Source organism: Macaca fascicularis, chromosome 1, assembly GCF_037993035.2.
Source record: "Macaca fascicularis isolate 582-1 chromosome 1, T2T-MFA8v1.1".
NCBI classification, from domain to species: domain Eukaryota; kingdom Metazoa; phylum Chordata; class Mammalia; order Primates; family Cercopithecidae; genus Macaca; species Macaca fascicularis.
In genome coordinates, this window is record NC_088375.1 from 128,832,654 (window position 1) to 128,847,475 (window position 14,822).

The following is a 14,822-nucleotide window of genomic DNA, read 5'->3' on the forward strand; positions in this document are numbered from 1 at the left end:
TGGCTTTAGCTCCTCAGAAAACTTTTGCTGTGACCATTGCTCGTCACCAGTCTGCTTTTGCTTTACTGGACTACTTCTGCCTCCTGGTAGCCATTGCTTTGATTGTGCTTTGTCTTTGGATTGTAATAGTAAAGCCTGTTCTATCTCCTGTTACACTTTTTTTTTTTTTTTTTTTAATAAATAAATGTTGTAAGATCTTGAGCCCATTGTTAAAACTTTTCCATTGAAAGCTCTGCTCTTGTCTGCAGGTACAACCATTTTGTGGTTTGTAGTGGAATGTTTGCTTAACTTTAATTTTTCAGCCAGAATTGTGTAAGCTGAATCAACTGATAGGTAAGCATTGCTGGCTGTGGTTTGTACTGTCAATCATCAGTCCTCTTCAATTAGGGCACAAAGGAGATGTTTTTTTTTTTCCTCACAAATTTATATAAATGGTCTGTCACTACAGGCTTCACTTTCAAAATTAGCTTATCCTTTCTTAAAATGAGGTACGCTTTTGTAATCTGCTTGTTTCTTTGGGTGATTGTCTCAATACACTTTTTATTAAGTATTGATGATTTCACCCTTCATCCACTCAAGCTTCACCACAAATTTTATGTTTATTCTTAGTTTAATTTTAGCAGAATTTATGCTTCTTAGTGCCTCCAACTAAACCTTGTCTGGACATGTTATAAAAGTTAGTATGGATTTATTTTGGTCTAAAACATTTTTGAAATCTTTGAATTTTTTTTATCATATGCATTTTTATTAACTTTTTGAAGATATCTTTTAATCAGTTTCAAGGAGTAAACATTAAAATTTGTAGTTCTCTGGAACATTTTGGAACATCAAATATGTGTCAAACAATGTTTTATGTACCGACTAGTGTATAATGTTCCTAAGACACAACATCTGACCACAAGTCACTTACTGCCTAGCAGGAAATTCAGACAAGTTAGCAGGCAATTTCAATTAGAAAAATATAAATTTTAAGATAGCAATAGTTTTAAGGAATTATAAGACTTAACAACATTATAAGGAGTAAGAAAACCTTCACAAAAAGTTCTGAGGTCTTAGAGATATCCACAAATTATTTAGGTGAGTGGAGGTAAATTGTTCTAGGCAGTTTAAGCATATAAAAAAGTCATGAAAGTGAAAGACAGCTCAATGCTTCTAGAACAGTACCTGATTTCTAGCATGATCATGAGAGTCAATGTAGAGGCCTGGCCCATGGTGAGACTGGAGAAAAAGAAGAATCCAAATGATACATGATCTTCATGGCTATGTTTAGGGATTTGGACTTTATCTTTTAGGAGATGAGAGAAAATTGGAATATCTTAACATATTGTGGCCTTTCCGATTTTAAAGCCATCATTCTGTCTTCAGTTTGAAGAATGAATTAAAAAGGGATAAAGGTATAAAAGTTAACAATTTGGTTCTTATGATTCATTCAAGAAATGATTCTGGCCTGACCTAAGGCAGTTGCAGTGGGTGTGCAGAAAGTGGAAGCCAAGAAATCAAGAAAAAATAGAGAATACTCAAGTGTTTACATGGGATAATTTAGTAGATTTTGACTCAATCGTGCCTCAATTGTGCCCATGGCATTTATATTTATAATTGACAATACAGAGAAACTAATGCCATAAAAAAGAGATTTTTCTTATTTGCATTTCCTGAGAGGATGAGGCTGTCACATATCATGCAAGGCCGCTTAGTAAAGCACCAGGTTTTGGCCAGGGCAGAAGCAGGAATGAGGAGAATGGCTAGGTCAGACCCTTTACTGAGGCTTTCATGGTAAAAGCAAAATAAACAGAAGTGAAGGTCTCAAAATAAGAAAAGAAAAATGGAGTCAGGATATGTGTTTTGAAGTTATCAACAAGAGTTATTAGGTTATTATTAGGAAGTTATCAATGAGAGCAGATGGTAGTAAATTGGAAAGATCTCAGCCATAGGGAATAGAGTGAGAAAGGGGCTGAGGGAAGAATCCTCTGATCCTTGATGCAACTGAATACTAGGTAAGTCCAGAGAAACATGAATTCATTTTTTGGCTATTTTAGATCCTCTGTAATTTGAACATCTTTATATTTAGCACCCTTAGTCAGATATAAGAATAATCAAAATATATGGTTACATCTATTAAAATCTAATAATGGGGAAGTTTTGCTTTTGTCTTTTTTTTTTTTTTTTTTTCAGAGACGTGACTTCACTATGTTGCATAGGCTGTACTTCCGCACCTGAGCTCAAGGTATCCTCCTACCTTAGCCTCACTGCAAGCAACTGGGACAACAGGTGTGCCAACATGCTGACCTTTTTGTTTTTCTATTTTGTTTATGAGAAGGCAAAAATACCTTAATAAGCTATGATTCCTAACAATATACAAGAAAACCACTATGGGCATTTAGCATAATAAAAATGCCATATAGATGATTCTAATAAATTTGAAGAGGCATAATAGGCCTGTATCATGTTTACTAAACAAATCTTAGTCTTCTTATCTTCTCAATACACTATACAGTCTTAAAGAGATGCCCAAGCTGATTTTGTGTGTGTGTGTGTGTGTGTGTGTGTGTGTGTGTGTGTGCGCGAGAATTATAAGATATAGTTCGCATACATTGTTTGGAATTTTTAACTTTATATTCTCTAAAAATACTTAAATCAGCCTGTTCTCTAGATATTCTCTCTCTGATTCAGCTATAAATTAGTAGTATAAATTTTTGAATAATATTTTGTGTTTTTCCACACATATTTCTTCCTTGAAGAGAAATAAATTCAGCTGATTTTTCCTCAAGCTGTCAGACTTTCGAGTGAATTAATTTGATTTAATTCTCCCTATAGCATCCTCATAGTTGTCATAGTGCTTGACAAGTGCATGAAAATTAAAGAAGCCCAAAATGACTAGCATTTGAATAGAAAAGACAATGCGGCCACTTTGCAGAGATTCTGAGAAATGGTCAGACTCCCTATAGATTTAGGAACTAGAAAAGTGGATTTGGTGTAAAAGTTGAGAGAGGAAACTACCAAATGATTTTCAGTTTTATGGCTTGAGGACCTAAGTAGATAAAATATGTCACCAATTTGGGAAAAAGACTGAATCACATAGAGCTTCAATAACATAGGAAAATTATAATTTCTATGTGTTACATATGAAGTGTAGAAGCTTCAAAGTACTCAGGCAAGATGCGAGGTAGACATTTCTCAAAAGTAATCTCTATGTGATATATACTTGAGTGCTGTTAGCATATATATATAGATTAGAAAGATTGAGCCCACCCATAAAGGAGATATTTGCTAAAAAGAGAAAATGGCCTACGATGAAGTTTGGATAATAAATCTATATTAGAGTAGAACAAAAGGATACTGAAAAACAGATTGAAAAAATTGTTAGTGATATCAAAATAAAATCAGGTGAAAACCATGCCATGGAAGCCAAGATGAAAAAGTTTCAAAACAATATAGTTTTAACTGGTCTGAACACTATTAAAATTTTAATAAGATTAAAACTAAAAATATACCTTTGCTTAACGGAGCTAGAGGTCTGAAAGAGTGGATTGAGAGCAGCGGTGGGGAAGGCTATACCTTGGAAATTTAGTAAGATGTAAAGCCAATGTGTTGTAGAAAGTTTTTGATAAGTTTGCCAATTAAAGGAAAAGTGAGTCATTGAGGTAATGAGTATTTTGAGAGCATATCAAATAGCTCTATAACATTCAAATGTTATAAATATTGCTTTTGTTGTTTTTGCTGTTTTAAGGGCTTTTTAAAATTCACTTTTAAAAAAGCTGTTACAAGATCAACTGTGTTGGTTAATTACAATGTTTATTAAGAAAAAACAAACAAACAAAAAGATTTAGTGATTATACACCCAGGAGGGTGTGGGTATAAACAAAGGAGAAATGTCCAAAAGAAGATAGGGGGATGTGGTTCATAACACAGATGGAAAGTTTAACCTTTTCTGGAAGGAAAACTCTTTTTTTGTGACACAAAGAAGAAAAAGTGGAGAGAAATATAAAGTAGATTTGTAAGTTTGTGGATAGTAAAGTTTCTATTAACTCAGAAAATCACGAGGAAAATCCATCAGCTATTTTTTCTTGGTTATGCTTGGCAAGGACTATTGGAGGATAGTGTAAAAGACAGGGAATAGTCAGCTGAGAGCGTGAAGAGTGGGGCTTAGGTAGTTACATATAATTATATTACTGAATAGTATTAGTGCTCAAAAAAGAATGGCAATCATAAATTTATTATTTGTAATCATGAATTTACAACCATACAATTGTCATATCCAGTTGTATGACTTTTCTCCATCAATATTAAGCTGCATAGTGGAAAAATATAGATATACATTTATTTATCCAAGTCGGGGATTTGTTATGAGAACATGTTAGAATAAAACTGTAACTGAATTGGGTGAATATAGTTACAAGAAAATGATTTGAATGTTGGTTCCGGGTTCTAATGAAATTAACTAGGAGGAGTAAGAAGGCAAATGGATTCAGAGAAGGTGAGACTATCAATCGTTTGAAGGTTTTCATGGATGAAACAACACTTACATGTTAGGGACTTAGCCAAGTACAATTAAACATTTGTGTGGTTTTAGTGAGCTCACTGAACATGAAAATATCTGGTTTGGATTGTAGTGCAGTTTTTAATGACAATATTATTAGGGTTATCCAAATTGGATAGCTCAGATAGCTGAGGTAACTGTGGTAGATGTATAAATGAGCACATTAAGAACTTAAGAATGTCTACTTATATGTAAAAGTAATCCAAAGGTGATAGCAGAACACTGATGTGATGACAAAGGTGATTAGCAAGGAGAGGTGGTGAGGCCATGAATGAATAATGTAAGCGTGGAAGAAGTTAGTGTAGGACCCTCAAAATACGGAAGAGCTATATGAGTATTATGTTTCAAATCCAATTTTCTGACATTGGCTCAATATCCTACAGTTCAATTCAATTCTGACACAAACTACCCAAAGTTAGTGTCAGATCTCACAAAATAAAGAAAGAGTCCTTAAGTTCTAACATTAAGTACTCAGAGAAAATGTCTGAACCCACAAGTTGGTGATCTCACAGTTCCCAGCAAGACTGCCCTTACTTCAGATACCAGCTAGGACAGGGGTCTTCAGGATACTCACACCCCTGCCTGGCTTAGCTGCAAATTCAGGGTTTCCCATGATAATCCTTCAAGTTTGATATTCATTAGAATAATTCACAGAACTCACTGAAAGCACTACACTTCCAGTTATGGTCTTATTATCAAAGATATATTTCACAGCAACCAAATGGAAGAGACAAATAGGTTAAATTCTGAGTGGAAGGGGCACAGTACCTCTTGTCTGCCTGGAGTTAGGGACAGCTGGTGTTCCGAGCTAGGAAGCTTTCCAAGCCTCATCGTTGAGAGTTTTTACAGAAGTTTCATTAGGTAGACATGACTGATAAATCATTGGCCATACCGTGAACTTGATCTCCATATATCCTCTCCTCCATAGAGGTCTGAGGCAGGGGTGGCGCTGAAAGTTTAAGCCTCCTTATTAAGTGGTTGTTTTTTTCCGGTTACCAGTCTCCATTCTGAAGTGATCTCAGGGCCCCACATGGCATCATCTCATTAAGATGATCAAGTCAGTCCTATCATTCAAGAAATTCAGGGCCGGGCGCGGTGGCTCAAGCCTGTAATCCCAGCACTTTGGGAGGCGGAGACGGGCGGATCAGGAGGTCAGGAGATCGAGACCATCCTGGCTAACACAGTGAAACCCCATCTCTACTAAAAAATACAAAAAGCTAGCCGGGCGAGGTGGTGGGCGCCTGTAGTCCCAGCTACTCTGGAGGCTGAGGCAGGAGAATGGCGTAAACCCGGGAGGCGGAGCTTGCACTGAGCTGAGATCCGGCCACTGCACTCCAGCCCGGGCGACAGAGCGAGACTCCGTCTCAAAAAAAAAAAAAAAAAAAAAAGAAAAAAAAAAAGAAATTCAGTATTTATAAAGCTCTGTGTCAATAACTGGAAGCAAAGATTAAGTATATTTTTTATTCAAGGAGCAGGATTTGTTACGCGTTTATTTTCAAAATGTCAGTCATAAGATGAATTCTTTGGTGATAGACATTCTTTCTTTAATACAATAAAAAAGTATAATACTACCACCTTTATTCAGCATTCATTACATTCTTTTGTGTAAATTATATGATATGAACTAACGACAATGATTAGATTTGCTCCTTCAAATAAAGAAAACCACATTTATTGAGCACTAAGTGAATTAATGCATAGCTGTTTACTCATAGAATCTTTAAATACATTTTATATGGGTAGGAAATTTAAACTTAAATATTAAAAATGAACATTTAGTGGGCATGAATTGTATAGATTTCTGACTCCAGATTTCATATTCTTCCTATTAGTTCAATAAACAGAAACACAGTTAAATCATTAATGATTTTTTTATATATTTTTAAACAAGAGACTTCCTAGAGGAAATTTCCATGTTATTTTTAATATGTTCTAAAGTGTCTCCATATGCAGTGCTAATCCATAGGCCCCTGTAATCCAAAACATTGATCCTTCCTCCTGGTAAACACTTCAGGTGGAAAGAAAGAGAAAGAAAGTCTCTTATCACTATTTCTGCTTCCTGCATACATATCTAGAGTCAATTTTATTATAACGGCCATCAGAATGGTCTAACACGTCCATAACATAAATGTGTGTGTGTGTGTGTGTGTGTGTGAGAGAGAGAGAGAGAGAGAGAGAGAGAGAGATTAAGAGCAGGAGAAATTGAGAGGGGGAGAGACAGAGAAAGAAAGAAACTATAGAAAATTTGGCCAGAAAATGTGGTTATAAAAAAAGAAGTATTAATTCTTATCGATATAATTTGTAAGATTTGTCTTTGGAGCATTAAATTCAGGTTAATGTAAATAAACAATAGATGTTTGACCTGTAGAATTTGACTTTTACAAATACTCATTCTTTTTATGCTCCTTACATTTATAAAGAGTTTCTAAAATCTTATCTGGTGTCTGTTTTTCGTGTTGCGTTATCATGTTAAGGTAGTATAAATTTCAGTGTCTCCCAGTGAGGAAAATTTCCTTCAGATTTTCCTCTAGAGTGACTTGAATCACTCTAAAATTGCCACCTAGGAGCTTTCCTGTGGTGACTGGTTCATGGACCTTGCCAGCAGTTTAAATGTTAAGAAAAATGAACAATGACTGATAATGCTAAATTTGTGCAGAGTCAGGAGTTGCAATCTTTCAGCTGTATGCTCTGCTTCAAGGAATGTAACCCACGTAACAACCCACAGGAAGTTGTTGCAGTATGAAAATAAAAATATAACTTGACGATGTCTTTGCCCAGAAAGGTTTCCTTTTCAGGCTTCAGAACAATTCTAGGCCATGTAACACCAGTGCTATAGCTCTTTCTTTCCTGAAGGTTAAGACAAATTTTATATTTCTGTCCCACTTGACCTTCTTCCCCGCACTGTCAGCATTATAACCTCAATGTAAGTTCACAGAGATTACAGGATTTGTACTTTTCTCAGCCTCTTGATTTATCAGTTGATTCTTGATGAGAAGTAACACCAGCTGAATGCTTACTTTGAATGCTTTTCTATTTCTGTAACCCCCTGAGAGTTTTGCTGTCATATTTATCCTGAACCAAAAGGCATCTTACTACTAGATCATAGCTGATTAAGAAATAATACAAAAAAGCACTGCCAAGCTGTGGCACTCTCCTTAATAAACTATTCATTTAATTGGAATCCTACTGCCAGAATTACTCCACAAACAGTATAACATTCTACACCCTAGGATAGAATTGTTGAGCGTAATGAAGAACCAGTGATCCTAAGAGTTCATGGATATGGTTGGAGTGCAAAATATTAGAAAGTGGATATGCATTTTTTTCTGAGAAATATTTGTTATTTATAAACTTATTTCTTAACAGTTCTCAAAAATGAAGATAAGCACACATGCATCAATTCTAATGAAAAATAAATTATATTCTAAATATTAATTAATCCATTGGAAGTATTTCTCAGAAAAAATTGGCATAAAACAATCATGTATTTAACAATCTACATATATGGAGAAAGTGAATAGTAATCTTAGCTATTCCTTTGTCGAGGATGGCAATAAGTTATTGTGAGGATCTATTTATCATCAGACATCTAAAAGAGTTAGAATTTATTACCATATTTAAAATTAGTATAATCATCACAATTAATTATCAACCAATTATTGATTATATTATGAATGTGTAATATCTAGCCAACAGATATAGAAAATCTTTGTTAAGGCACAATTATCTATAGGGGGAAAAGGAAAGAAAGTTGGCATCAGTTAAAGTATCTGTTTTACCAGTGTGAATATAGCAGATTCACCATAATTCTGATTCCCACGTTGCAGCTAAGGCAAGCAGCATATTATTGTAGTGTAATAGTCAGGGTTCTCTTAGAGGGATACAACTAATAGGAGATATATTTATATATATAAAGAGGAGTTTATTAAGTATTAACTTACATGATCACAAGGTCCCACAATAGACTATCTGCAAGCTGAGGAGCAAAGAGAGCCAGTTCTAGTCCCAAAACTGAAGAAGTTGGAATCCGACGTTCAAGGACAGGAAGCATCCAGCATGAGAGAAAGATGTAGGCTCATAGACTAGGCCCGTCTCGCCTTTTTCAGGTGTTCTGTCTGCTTTATATTTGGTGGCGGCTGATTAGATTGTGCCCACCAGATTAAGCGTAGATCTGCCTTCCCCAGACCACTGACTCAGATGTTAATCTCCTTTGGCAACAACCTTCGCAAATACACCTAGGATCAATAGTCTGTATCCTTCATCCAATCAAATTGACACTCAGTATTAACCATCACAAGTCCACCCCTTGTCAATTTGAAGATATACACATCTAATGAGATCATACATGATCCTCAAATAAAGACAACAATAAGGTCATATTACACATAATGTAATACAACCTCCCTTCGTACAACCAGAAACAAACCAAACCCCAACCCAAATACTATTACATAAAGTTAACAATACTTAAATGCTAATATGCAGTCAACAAATCTTATATCATATGATAAAGGAAAAAGGAAATAAAATGGAGAATTTTGTTAGTACAAGTGTATACATGCACAAACATGTTTTTAACAAAAGAAGAAGGAAATACTCATGAAAATTACAGTCCTCATTTCTGAAGTTAATCATGTGGTCATAGCTGGTATTGATGACTACCTTCTTTTACTATCCATTCTGTATTACCTTTGCCTGCAGCAAGCACCTCTGCAGGTCTTGGCATTTTTTCTTGGTGGAGTGACCCAAGCTTTTATTCATGAAGGGTCTGGGTCAATTGTAGTCCTCCTTGGATTGGGCTGTTGTATTTTCCCATTGGCCTTAATCACAGGGCATGGAAATACTAAGAGATGCCCTAATGGATCTCCTGTATTCCATGCATACTCTTCCTTACCTCCATTGTGGAGTAGTAGACTGATTTAATCTTGATAGTCCAGGTCAATCACCCCAGCCAACACTGTAACTCCCTTCTCTGCCTCTCAGCTTAAACGTAAGAGAAGCCCAAAGTGTCCAGGTGGCAATCTTAACTTCCAGTTTAATGGAATCATTGTTGTGTCTCCTGGTGGCAGCATTCTTCACTCTGGAACTAAGACTTCTAGGCCAGCAGAATGTAATGTCGTGGGAACAACAAGCAAAAATTTTGCTAATGGATTACTTGGGGTGGTGGTCAGTGATGACAGTTCCACTTCCACTCCTTCATTCCTGGACCTGTGAATCCTGATTATAGGAGAAACAGTACCATGTATTGGACAATGATTGAACACATGCACCACCTTAGGGAGAACTTTGCCCCAGTTCTGCAAAGTATTGTCGCTTAGTTGGTGGTACAATTGTGACTTCAAAAGCCCATTTCACCATGCTATCAATCCAACTGCTCCAGGATGGTGGGGTACATGGTAAGTCCAGTGAATTTCATAAACATGAGTCCACTGCCACACTTCTTTAGCTGTAAAGTGAGTGCCTTGGTCAGAGGCGGTGCTGTGTGGAATACCAAGATGGTGGATAAGGCGTTCCGTGAATCCACGAATGGTTGTCTTTGCAGAAGCATTGCGTGCAGGATAGGCAATGTCTAGAGTAAGTGTCTATTATAGTGAGAACAGACCTGTGCTCTTTCCATGATGGAAGAGTCCCAGGATAATCAACCTGCCACCAGATAGCTGGCTAATCAACCTGGTGAATGGTGTCATATTGAGGGCTCAGTGTTGGTCTCAGCTGATGGTAAATTGGGCATTCAGCAGCTGCCGTAGCCAGGTCAGCTTTGCTGAATGGAAGTCCATGTTGCTGAGTCTATGCATAACCTCCATTCCTGCCACCATGGCCACTTTGTTCATGGGCCCATTGGGGATGACAGGGGTGGCCAGGGAAAGAGGCTGAGTGGTGCGTGCAGAATTAGTCGTCTTATCCACTTGATTATTAAAATCCTCGTCTGCTAAGGTTACCCATTGGTGAGCACTCACAAGGGGTATAAATATCTTCACAGTTTTTGACCACCCAGAGAGGTTCATCCACATACTTCTTCCCCAGATTTCTTTGTTACCAGTTTTGCAATCATGCTTCTTCCAAATTCTTGACCATTAAGCCAAACCATTGGTTACGACCCACATGTCAGTATATAATTGCAAATCTGGCCATTTCTCCTTCCATGCAAAGTACACAACCAGGTGCACTGCTCGAAGTTCTGCCCACTGAAAAGATTTCCCTTCACTGTTACACTTTAGGGACATCCTAGAAAGGGGATATAGTGCTACAGCTGTCCCATTTCAGGTGGTGCTTGCCTATTATACAGAACCATCTGTCAAGCAGGCTCTTGTCTTCTCTTCCTCTGTCAACTGTTCATAGGGAATTCCCAATGATGCCATCAGTGCAGGCTGGGGAAAAGAAGGCAGGGTGGCAGGAATGGAGACCATGGGCATTTGAACAACTTCCTCATGTAACTTACTTGTGCCTTCAGGACCTGCTCAAGCCCAGTCACATATATACCACTTCAATTTGACGATGGAATGCTACTGTGCAAGATCCACTTTATGCCTAGATGGTCAGAAAGCACCCAGTTCATCACAGGCAGTTCAGGTCACATGGTTACTTGATGATCCATAGCCAAATGTTCAGTTTCCACCAAAGTCTGGTAACAAGCCAAGAGCTGTCTCTCAAAAGAAGAGTAGTTATCTACAGAAGATGGCAGGGCCTTGCTCCAAAATCCTAGAGGCCTCCACTGTGATTCACCTATGGAAGCCTGCCAAAGGCTACAAACAGCATCCCTGTTGCCACTGACACCTCAAGCACCATTGAATCTGCTGGGTCATATGGTCCAAGTGGCAGAGCAGCTTGCACAGTAGCCTCAACCTGTTGCAGAGCCTTCTCCTGTTCTGGACCCCACTTAAAACTGGCTGACTTTTGGGTCAGTGAATAAATGGGCCAGATTAACACATCTAAATGACAAATGTGTTCCCTCCAAAATCCAAATAGGCCCACTAGGCATTGTGCCTCTTTCTTGGTTGTAAGAAGGTCCAAATGCAGCAACTTATCCTTTACCTTAGAAGGAATATCTCAGTAGGCCTCACGCCACTGGACCCCAAGAAATTTTACTGAGGTAGAAGGTCCCTGAATATTAGTCAGATTTCTTTTCTGTCCTGTAGCATGCAAATGTCTCACCAATATATCCAGTGTGTTTAACACTTCTTGCTCACTGGCTCCAATCAGCATAATGTCCTCAATTTAATGGAACAATGTGATATCTTGCAGAAGCAAAAAGTGATAAAGGTCTCTTTGAATAGATTATGATACAAAGCTGGAGAGTTGATACATCCCTGAGGTAGAACAGTAAAGGCATATTGCTGGCCTTGTGAGCTAAAGGCAAATTGCTTCTGGTGGGCCTTATGGACAGGAATGGAGAAAAAGGCATTTGCCAAGTCAATGGCTGCATACCAGGTACCAGGAGATGTGTTAATTTGCTCAAGCAATGAGATCACATCTGGTTAAGCAGCTGCAATTGGAATCACCGCTTGCTTAAGCTTATGATAGTCCACTGTTATTCTCCAAGATTCATCTGTCTTCTGCACAGGCCAAATTAAAAAGTTGAATGGTGATGTGTTGGATATCACCACTCCTGCATCTTTCAAGTCCTTGATGGTGCCACTAATCTCAGCTGTCACTCCAGCGATGTAATATAGACTTTGACTTAGTATTTTTCTAGGCAGAGGCAGCTTTACTGGCTTCTTCTTGGCCTTTACCACCACAATAGTCCTCACCATACCAGTCAGGGAGCCAATGTGATGGTTCTGCCAGCTGCTAAGTGTATCTATGCCAATTACGCTTTCTTGCACTGGGAAAATGACCACAGGGTGAGTCTGGGGACCCACTAAGTTAGGCCTGAGCTAAAATTCCATTAATTACCTGACCTCCATAATCCCTTACTTTAACTGGAGGACCATAATGAAATTTTGGGTCTCCAGGAATCAACGTCAACTCAGATCCAGTTTCCAGTAGTCCCCTAAATGTCTAATCATTTTCCTTTCTCCAATGCCCAGCTACCCTGGTAAATGGCTGGAGGTCTCCTTGGGGAAGGATGGGAAAATGATTCACTGCTTAAATTGTTGGTAATATAGTGGTGTCCTTCCTTCAAGGTGACGACCTGGCCTCCCCATCATTCAAAGGGTTCTGGGTCTGTAAACTGGCTGAAGTCAGGACATTAACTGAGGGGCCATGATTCTCTGTTTGTGTAATTCAAATTGCTCTTTTGTCTATTCAACCTAGAAGTTTTTCATTTATATAATTTAAGTAGGAATGCAGTAAGCTTCCTCTCCATTCTACTTCTAGGAACACTGTGATTAATTTGCCAGTGCCAGAGCTCTACATGAGTAAGACTATTCTGATTGTTGCTTTGCCTCTGCTGTCCATTACAGTAGCTATGCCCATCTTGCTCACGTTTATGATTGAGTGCTGCCACTTGACCCCTGCCACCGCAGAGTCCAATTATTCCCATTGTATTTAAATTTTGTAGTTGCGTGATTGTGGTTTCCACTGTCAGATCTGACATTCAGAGAAGTGCAATTACAGGGCTCCTCAAAGATGCAGGTGCTGCCTTCACAAATCTATTTTACAAGGCATTGGTCAAGGGTATATCTTCTGTACCCTCACAGCTGGGAAGAAAATTTCTAAAGCGACTAATCCACTCCACTATCCCAATCTCCCTAAGCCTTTGGATCCCTTCCTCTACATTCAATAGTTTATTCAATGAAGGGGAGTTTGTTTTATCTAGATTATATACAATCCAATTAAGTTAACACTCAGTATTAACCATCACATGGAGTCAACAGGTGCAACAGCCTTCTACTATGCAAATCATTGCCAATGAGGTATAATGATAAAACTAATATTTGTAACGCTAGCTTCTTGATTCTCCAGCTTCCTAATTGCAGTAAATTTTGTCCTGAGTTTATCATTCTGGTGACCTGGCATAGAGTCTATACCTTCAGCCTTCCAACAATGTATTAATAATTGAATTCCCTATATTAAAGTGATAATTATAATAGCTGTAGTAGTATTTGTTAACAACTGATTATGAATGATTCCTCTACATGAAACCAAGACATTTCTAGCTCACTCACAGTGGGCCATCTTTTAATCCATATTTCAACTAACAAAGCAGATAAACTATTAGAGCCTTTTTGAACTCCCCAAGTAGCAACATTAAAAGCAGATTCCCTTCCTAGTGGACCCAAATCAGTAAATTCAGCCTGATCCAATTCTATGTTCCTTTCATAATAATCCCATACCCCTAATATCCTTCCCCATATCTGTTCTCCAGATTGGTGTTTATATAAATTAGAGAACTGAAGCACTTCTTTTGGAGTGTAGGGCAGCTCCTCATGGGTTGCACTCTCCACCTCACCTCTAGGGGCCTGCGGGGACTCTAGTTACAGGTATAGAAGCAGACAGAGGTGTTGGGGGTGGCTTCTGAGGAGAATCAACATTATCTTGCCTGGCAACTGCTTCAGGGGAGGTCATCAGTGTTGTCACAGGCAGCACAGGGTTTATTTCCTCAGGCAATGGTGGAAAGGCTGATGGCATCATGGATCCTCAGACAATGGTGGAAAGGCTGATGGCATCATGGATCCGAGAGGGGATGTTGCCACTACTGGAAATGGGGATGCTGTTCCTTCTGGTAAAAAAAAGTTTATCAGGGTTTACAAACCCAGTGTCCCCAGCTTCATCAGGGTCCTCCCATACGTCCACATTCCACATTGCAGAACCCCATTATTTTCCAGTCAATGCCCTCACTTTAAAAGTCGACACCTTGTGAGGCTGCGCATGCACCTTTTGTTGCAAGTCAGCCACTCGCATGATAACAGCTTGCATCTGTTTTTCCACAATTTCAGCTCTTTCTCTACAGGAGATAAGATTCTCACTCAGGGTAATCTTAGCAGATTTGAGGCTCAGTGTCTGCTTCTGAAACCTGGAAACAGAATCCTCAAGTTCATCATTTCCTTTCATCAAACTGTCCAGTGAACTTAGGAGCAACCGACCAGCTTTATTATGTTACTTGGTTCTCCACATGTGGTCAAAGGTATTATGTATAGCGTTTCTAGACTCCTTGCCTCTCACAAGTGGTAAATCAGGAGTGTCAAATGCATTTATTTTGCATAACTCTCCAAACAGTTCATGCCAAAGACTCTCAGTGTTCTTCATATTATCAGAAGTGGATTCCTTAGCAATTTTTGATCTAATCCTATTAAGTGGCCTACTCCAGAAACTTCAAAATCAATGAAAAAACTCCATTCTTAAT

General features: G+C 38.3%; 1 pseudogene; it reads right to left on the minus strand.

Moving 5' to 3' along the window:
- Positions 1 to 9,612: 9,612 nt before the first annotated feature.
- Positions 9,613 to 14,530, minus strand: LOC141409974 (uncharacterized; annotated as a pseudogene).
- Between the last annotated feature and the right edge of the window lie 292 nt (positions 14,531 to 14,822).